The following is a 9,350-nucleotide window of genomic DNA, read 5'->3' as shown; positions in this document are numbered from 1 at the left end:
GTGTGCTCCTGGCATGCATGATCTATGACAGAGGAGACAGCAGAGGCCCAGTCATACTCAGTGGACAGAGGGATTGAAGAAGAGTCCACAGGTTTAAGGAAAACCCTGCATCACCCAGACTACTGTGTCTCTTCTGCTGCAAATTAGTGTCCCAGATGATAAGCTTAAATTTAAAAAAATAGGAAGTTAGGGTCAAATGTCCCAAAGGTGAGCATATTTTCAAAATAGCTTTTTTGGATTAAATTGTCATTAAGGCAGTAAGGATATTCGGTTTGCCTTTTAAAGAACACTATTCATGGCAATGTCCCATTTAAAATCACACTTCAATTAGAAATATAGCAACCACCATGGCATTTATAGTTGTCAGAAAGCTTCACAATCAGTTTCATGATCAGAAAATAAAGCAAGATTTCAGTTTGTTTTCTTTACAAAATTGTTGTATTTCTGAAATATACAGGATCGTTTGCTTTCTAAAAATGTCAGCTTTGCCACATGGTGTTCCAGAGATCTGACCGCAGGAGCTTCTCAAGTTTTACCGTCCACAGAATCTTTATTTGTAACTGAGATCCATCGGTTGTTTTCCATTTGAAGCTGGAAAGAATTAAGACAATTGGTTTCTGCTTTACTCTTAAAATAAAAATTGCAAAATTAAATAGTATCTATTTTCTTCTGCATTTTCCTTTAGACTAATTTGGCCTCTCCCGTTGCGGAGCACAGGCTCCGGACGCGCAGGCTCAGCGGCCATGGCTCATGGGCCCAGCCTCTCCGCGGCATGTGGGATCTTCCCGGACCGGGGCACGAACCCGTGTTCCCTGCATCGGCAGACGGACTCTCAACCACTGCGCCAACAGGGAAGCCCTAGACTAAGTTTTTAAATGTGAGTTTAAGATAGAGAAATTATCTTACCTTCTTCAACAGTTTATAGCAAAATGAGAGAAGTTGGATCAAAATAGCCATTATGCCTCTTGTCTTTGTAATACTCTTATCAACCATAGTGACAGAAAGCAAGCAAATCAAATTCTTATAAGGAGGCCCTCAAAAGACTTTATCATTTATTTAGTTTGAAAATGGTAAACATTTCTTCTAAGGGATCTCAAAGGGTATGTAGATTAAGGCATCTGAGCTGACTTGATGACCTAAGGTCCCAGAACTCAGAAGCAGGGACTGTTGCCCAAGTCTCATGCCAATTTCATGGAACCCCAGGAAAAATGGATGGAAAATCAACCTGTTCTATTTCAGACGGTTTAGGGGCCTCTCAAAGGGCACCAAATAGTGGCAGTGAATCCCCTTCTTTGCAATTCCTTGCACTCTTTTTTGCACTGAGACTCCCTAAAACAAACAATAGAAGCCCTTCACTCTGAGGGGTCTGTGCCCTAGTTAGTCAGGTGATGATGTTGGGATTTAAGGGTAGCTGCTCTGTGCTATGGTATTAATCATGTCCAAAAAGCTAATTTATTTGGTGAACCTACTGCTTCCTGGGGTCAGTTGTAACTGCAGATGATAAATGGTTCTTGCAGTCAAGGCAGGAAAAATGGAAATAAATTGTTCTTCTGTGGGTATTAACACTTTATTTGAAGAAAAAGGGACTGGAAGCTAACCTAATAAAAAAAGAAGTGTGAAAGTTTCTCAAGTGCTTTCCTGAATGTCCCACCCTCCCTTTTACCTTTAGAAACACTTGATTCTGCAAGGGTGTCAGTTACTGTCTGGAGCTGGTGGCATAGAAGAACAAGCTTGTTTATTTCCAGGAGAAGCATAAGCTTATCATCATCTTTCAGCTGAAATGTAAATAAGGAAGTTATAACAACTCCAATGAAGTTCCATCTTTTAAACCTTAAGTACCTTTATACCTCAATAATATACCCTCAAAGTGGGTATTTACGACATCACCACCAGCACCAGGCAGGGATACGTGCATTACCTGTTTTGAGAAAACTTGCACACTTGAAGCAAGCTTCAAACCCTCTTCAGCAAAAACTGGGTAGAAAGGAAAAACATCACTATGTTAGGTGTATGTCGTCTAGATAGTTGGTAAGAAATACACTCATGGATAATTTTCATACAGAATGTAAAAAATAAAACCTAAACATAAAAGGTCTGTCATGGAACTTCTGTGGTTTTTTGTTGTATCCCTGAAAACACAAGAGTTTAACTGTATTCAGAAGCAGTTTTCCCAGACCTGGTGCAGAATCAGTCCCTGCAGTGGCTCCCCTACACCGGGACACCTCCAATTACCATGCAGGATCGCAAGACATTTGATGCTTAGCCATAAAAATTATGCCTGGGCTTTTGGATGGATCCGAAGCTCATCTCATAATATCCCCAATTATAAGAGGGTGCTGAATCTTGGAACATGGGGTCAAAAGGGTTAGATGAGGTCAAAAGTGTTAGAACATTGCTGCTTCCAGCTCAGCAAGATAGAATTTGTCACCTATACACATTCTTCAACCAGCCGTTTGAGGGGATTATTTTTTCACTATTCACCATACATTATACAATTTAGCAAGGAGAAGAGGATGATGGGAAAGAATACTGAAAAATACTTTAGAATATTTGGGATGATTACTTTTAAATGGTACACAGAATGTTTTAGGGTGAGAGATACCAGGGAAGTGAAGACTGAGCTTTAGGTGGCAGCAGGAAGAATGAAAAGAACAGGGCAAATCTGAGAGTGATTTGTGAAGAAAAATAATAGATCTTGGTAATAAATTAGATAAAACATATGAAGAAGAAGGAGGCAATAATGTCAAGGTTAACTTTAATTCCCTTTCCAACAGCCTTGCTATAATTGGATAACCTGATCTCAAGGTCAAATAGTCCTTCGCATCCTTCCCTATCCTTTAAAAGGGAAAACAATGCGGGCCCCTCAATGCGGTGGCTTCTCTTGTTGCGGAGCATGGGCTCTAGGCACGCGGGCTTCAGTAGTTGTGGTGCGCGGGCTTCAGTAGTTGTGGCACACGGGCTCAGTAGTTGTGGCTCGTGGGCTCTAGAGTTGCGGTGCACGGGCTTAGTTGCTCCACGGCATGTGGGACCTTCCTGGACCAGGGCTCGAACCCATGTCCCCTGCATTGGCAGGCAGATTCTTAACCACTGCACCACCAGGGAAGCCCCTATTCCAACTTTTTAAAAAGGGAAAAACTCACTTATAGTCAAATTTACAGAAAATTCCACATGAAGTATTTTCTATAATTCTTCTGACTCTGTTGACAATCATCCTCTCAAGCTGAAATCCCTTTCCTGAAGAGGCTCAGGTGAAAGCACATGGGAATGCCAAAGGAAAATACATAAAGTTGATAAAGTGATAGAAATTTCAAATTTCAAATGCCAGAATGCCCTTGGTTCTAGAGAGGCAAACAGACTAACAAGAGAGTCAGGGGAAGTAAGAAAGGACTCTTGTAATCCACTTATCAATCTAAACCTCCAGGTAAGTGAGGAGAATTAGAGCAAGGCCTATGTGGAGTTTCATGAGACACGTAGGGCAGAAGGGTGAGTGTCAGTACATGGTCTCTCCCTGAATGCCCTAAATCATCAGGAATATGGAAGAAGAAAAGGAAACTAACATGTACTGAGAACTGTAATGGTCTCAACCCTATGACAGATGCTTTCTTATGTGTTATCTCATTTCATCAATGTCATTCATCCAATTCAATAATGAAGAAGCCAAAAACCTTTCCTCGCATTCAGGGCAGTATAAGAGATACTCATTTGCTGATAGGATATTTTCACCTACTTGGGAAAAACTTAAACTTAATATTGCATCTAGTAACTATCAAAGCCCATTCTACTTTATCCCTATAATATTTAAGTTTTTTTTTCCAATAAGATACCCAAAAGGCTCCAAAAAATGCTACTGCAAGTCCTCTAGTTTTCTACCACCATCTATAGTATACATGTGTTGTGTGCACAGGTAAACATAAAATTACATTAAATCATTTAGAAAACTAGCTATTACCAACTTTTAGCCCAACTTTTATTCTACAGTATTAGCATGAAATGGAAATTAAATCTACATCTAGTTGATGAATTAAATCCTGCGAAGTTTTTAGTGGCCTCTCTCCCCTGAAATAAAATGAATTATTAACGAGGTAAGAAAAAATTATTGCCTGGGAATTGATTTTATATTAAAGTTTTAGAGCATTTCATGCATTAACATATCCCAAGTTTTGAAGAATAATATTGAATAGACTAAAAATATTTTGAGTATTCTTTTTTTTAACATCATTATTGGAGTATAATTGCCTTACAATGGTGTGTTAGTTTCTGCTTTATAACAAAGTGAATCAGTTATACATATACATATGTTCCCATATCTCTTCCCTCTTGCGTCTCCCTCCCTCCCACCCTCCCTATCCCACCCCTCTAGGTGGTCACAAAGCACTAAGCTGATCTCCCTGTGCTATGCGGCTGCTTCCCACTAGCTATCTACTTTACGTTTGGTAGTGTATATATGTCCATGCCACTCTCTCACTTTTTCACAGCTTACCCTTCTCCCTCCCCATATCCTCAAGTCCATTCTCTAGTAGGTCTGTGTCTTTATTCCCATCTTACCCCTAGGTTCTTCATGACCTTTTTTTCCATTTTCTTAGATTCCATATATATGTGTTAGCATACGGTATTTGTGTTTCTCTTTTTGCCATACTTCATTTTGTATGACAGACTCTAGGTCCATCCACCTCACTACAAATAACTCAATTTTGTTTCTTTTTATGGCTGAGTAATATTCCATTGTATATATGTGCCACATCTTCTTTATCCATTCATCTGATGATGGACACTTAGGTTGCTTCCATCTGCTGGCTATTGTAAATAGAGCTGCAATGAACATTTTGGTACATGACGCTTTTTGAATTTTGGTTTTCTCAGGGTATATGCTCAGTAGTGGGATTGCTGGGTCGTATGGTAGTTCTATTTGTAGTTTTTTAAGGAACCTCCATACTGTTCTCCATAGTGGCTGAACCAATTCACATTCCCACCAGCAGTGCAAGAGTGTTCCCTTTTCTCCACACCCTCTCCAGCATTTATTGTTTCTAGATTTTTTGATGATGAAACAACTTTAATATTTAACTATTACTTCTTAAGGCACTTCAAAAAATTTCAGGTAAACATTATATATGTTCATTTTATAATGTAAGAAACTTAAAAGTGACAAGTTATAGTTGTTTTATTTTTCCTTTTTAAACTTTTTTATTTTGCTTCATAAATTAAAGATATAAGGTCTGATAATATGTCTTAACTGAAAGAGCTTTGTTCCACAATGGAAAAAAGATCTGACCAAAAATCAGTAAATTCTCACTTTTTATTCTAATTTCAACTCTGGCAGGAATTCAGTTGTTTTTGAGGAGGCATGTCAGTTAAGTTTCAATTCTGAGTCTATAAAATAATCGTAATAATATTTGTGCTACCACTCTCATCAGAAGATTAGGGAATATCACATTGACAACTACTAAGAAGAATTAAGTTCTGCCCCTTAATAGCTATGAGACGTGAACAAAATATTCTTATTCTCAGATAAACTTCAAATGAAATATGAAGCAGAAACCACTTTAAAAACTCTAAGGCACTGGTAAGTGTGAAATATTTTAAAACTATAATGCACTAAAAAATCTAAAATATATAAATTATAAAGAAATATGAGTAACTGCATATAAATGATAAAGAAATTATATAAATTGTTAAGACAACCTTAAACACTAGCCTGAAGAAAAGCTATAGAATTGCCCAGGAAAACTACAAAACTGGATTCAGTGAAAACTAACAGATGAGTCTCAGAAAGAAGCAATTAGATGAGGCTGGGAAACCATCGTCTTAAGAGAAAACAGAAAAATTGTTTGGGAAAAAACAGGTATACTGACAGGGTGGGTAGAAAGCAAAGCCAGCTTGAGATTTTACCCCAATCATATTACCAAGACTTACCAAATTGGCACAAGGTGTTATCTATTACCATTATTCCATTAGCCATTCCCATCAAGAATTCTAATATACTGTCATCTATTTTTGTGTATATCTGCTCAGTCTCTTACACCTTAGGTGTATTTTTCAGAGTTTTGATTTTGATTCAGAAAGCCTGATTTATCAGTCAGAGTCCATTAAGGAAAACAAAAACCACAGCTATTATTTTATCAGAGAGAGTTTAACATATGGAACTGGTTAACCAAGTACTAGAGGCCTGAGAAGGCAGAAAGGGAATACAGAGAAGGAACGTTGAGATTGAAACTGTGGGAAGCCGCTTATACCCCTAAGGCTGAAGGAACAAAATAAAGAGTTTGGGATTCTTAGAATTTAGACGCTTGGCGGTGAGGCCCATGCAGAACTGGTTCTTGAACCTCTGAGAAGGGGGTGGCAGCCTGCTGGAGCTGGTATTTCCGAGAGGGCAGGATGAGACTGGTTCTAACTGTATAGAAATAAACAGAAACTTGAACGAACAGCTGCTGCGGGGTACAGAGCTACTGTTGAGTGAAAGCAAGCGAGAAAGGGAACAAATTCCTTCCCCTTCCTCTATCCAGCCTTGCCCTGTCCCTCTGGTGTCTGCTACTGTTGGAGCATAACAGCTGTCAAAGGAGGGGTGTTTTCTCAGGCCCCCAGTCCCAGAATCATGAGCAGTGTATAGGAAGGGTGGGTTTGGAGCTGAGAGAGAAGCTGGAAATCAGCTCATCAGCTTACTGGGTCTTGATTTCCTCAGTTATAAATGGGGATAATACTCCCCTGTATACTTCACTGGAATGTTTTGAAGGTTAGATGAGAGGGTAGATATAAAAGAATTTTACAAGCCATAGAAATAAAAACAACTGAGAATTAGCCTCCCATAAATACTTGAATTTACTGTAATAGGTACTTCTTAGAAGAAATGTGATCACTTTCAGAACTAGTGGTTTTGAAGCTAAAAATTTATAGTGCTTCCCCATGCCCTCCCTTATCCTCATCTATTCAGATCATGTTAACATCTAAGATACCAACTTATGAGTCTTCTAGGAGAAATGACCAGGAAAATTGTGTTTTTGCTTTGGTTGGTAAAGCATGGTAATGTCATCTGTGCAGGATACCATGAGTCACATGGCAGTGTTTTGAGCACGTGACATCACTGCTGAGAGTGCGCCAGGAGGGAACACGCAGACCTGAGTGAAGGCGAGGCGGAGGGCCTACAGTGTGCCTGCTGAGGCTCGTGCAGGTGTGGAATTCCTGCAAAGTCTGTTATTTATTTATTTATTTATTCATTCGTTTATTTTTATTTTTGGCTGCATTGGGTCTTCGTTGGTGCATGTGAGCTTTTCTTTAGTTGCGGCGAGTGGGGCCCACTCCTCATTGTAGTGCGTGGGCTTCTCATTGCTGTGTCTTCTCCCGTTGCAGAGCATGGGCTCCAGGTACATGGGCCTCAGCAGTTGTGGCACACAGGCTCAGTAGTTGTGGCCTGCGGGCTCTAGAGCACAGGCTCAGTAGTTGTGGCGCATGGGCTTAGTTGCTCCACGGCATGTGGGATCTTCCCGGACCAGGGCCCGAACCTGTGTCCCCTGCATTGGCAGACGGATTCTTAACCACTGAGCCACGAGGGAAGCCCCTTGCAAAGTCTCTTGTTTTACCTTAAACACGTGTGCAGAGTTTGCTTTCTCCTCCATGATATGCACAGAATTGTTTTAATGTAAAAATTCTCACAAATCTTTGAGTACGATCTGGTGCTCTGTGTATTCTATAACCTCTTATTATATCCCCTCCTTCCAGGGTATGGCTCGCTCATTTGGAAAGGACCAGGCATATATCACTGAGATTTTCTTTTTCTGTTTTTCCCCCATCATTACCTTGTTCTTCTGGTGGACAGGAGATGTAGTGGTCTGAATTGAGACTAGAGAAACTGGCAAATTAAAATCACATAAGTGTTTGACACCACAATGAAAATGAAAGGCTATTTATTGCTGGCAGAGATTTGGGTATTTGCAGTCATCAGAAGTATAAAATAATCTTTGCTGATTCAGTCTACTTTCTACTGGGTTAGTCAAAAGGTTCGTTCGTTTTTTTGTTTTTTTTTTTCCGTAAGATGGCTCTAGTAGCACCTAGTTGTCTTTAACTTCACTCAAAACAACTTTGTTAGATAGTATGTGACAGCTGTCGTATAAGCGTGCATTTAAAAAAGACATTAAATTGGTGAATTTTTGTGTAGCCATTTTAACATTGAAGATGGAATTTTAAAAAAAGCAACATTTTTGGCATATTATGCTTTATTATTTCAAGAAAGGTAAAAACGCGACTGAAATGCAAAAAAAAAAAAAGATTTGTGCAGTGTATGGAGAAGGTGCTGTGATGGATCAAGCATGTCAAAAGTGGTTTGCCTTCGCAAATCTCGTGCTGGAGATTTCTCTCTGGACGATGCTCCACAGTCAGGTAGACCAGTTGAAGTTGATAGCAATCAAATCGAGACATTAATTGAGAACAATCAACATTATACCACGCAGGAGATAGCTGACACACTCAAAATATCCAAATCAAGCGTTGAAAATCATTTGCACCAGCTTGGTTATGTTAATCGCTTTGATGTTTGGGTTCCACATAAGTTAAGCAAAAAAAAAACCTTCTTGACCGTATTTCTGCATGCGATTCTCTACTTAAACATAGTGAAAATGTTCCGTTTTTAAAACAAATTGTGATGGACGATGAAAAGTGGATACTGTACAATAATGTGGAACGGAAGAGATCGTGGAGCAAGCGAAATGAACCACCACCAACCACACCAAAGGCCAGTCTTCATCCAAAGAAGGTGATGTTGTGTATATGGTGGGATTGGAAGGGAGTCCTCTATTATGAGCTCCTTCCAGAAAACCAAACGATTAATTCCAGCAAGTACTGCTCCCAGTTAGACCAACTGAAAGCAGCACTCGACGAAAAGCGTCCAGAATTAGTCAGTGCATAATCTTCCATCAGGATAACGCAAAACTGCATGTTTCTTTGATAACCAGGCAAAAAAGCTTGACTGGGAAGTTCTGATTCATCCGCTGTATTCACCAGATATTGCACCTTCAGATTTCCATTTATTTAGGCCTTTACAAAATTCTCTTAATAGAAAAAAATTCAATTCCCTGGAAGACTGCAGAAGGCACCTGGAACAGTTCTTTTCTCAAAAAGATAAAACCTTTTGGGAAGATGGAATTATGAAGTTGCCTGAAAAATGACAGAAGGTAGTAGAACAAAAGAGTGAATACGTTGCTCAATAAAGTTCTTGGTGAAAATGAGTCTTTTATTTTTACTTAAAAACCGAAGGCACTTTTTGGCCAACCCAATTCTTGGGTTCTAGGTCCCAGTTCTACTGCAAATGGTATCATGGTCTCTTATCATCAAGAGAAGACTTCAGTTCCTGTTCTTGGTTAGTA

This window comes from Lagenorhynchus albirostris, chromosome X (genome assembly GCF_949774975.1).
Source record: "Lagenorhynchus albirostris chromosome X, mLagAlb1.1, whole genome shotgun sequence".
NCBI classification, from domain to species: domain Eukaryota; kingdom Metazoa; phylum Chordata; class Mammalia; order Artiodactyla; family Delphinidae; genus Lagenorhynchus; species Lagenorhynchus albirostris.
This window is presented reverse-complemented; position numbering follows the sequence as displayed.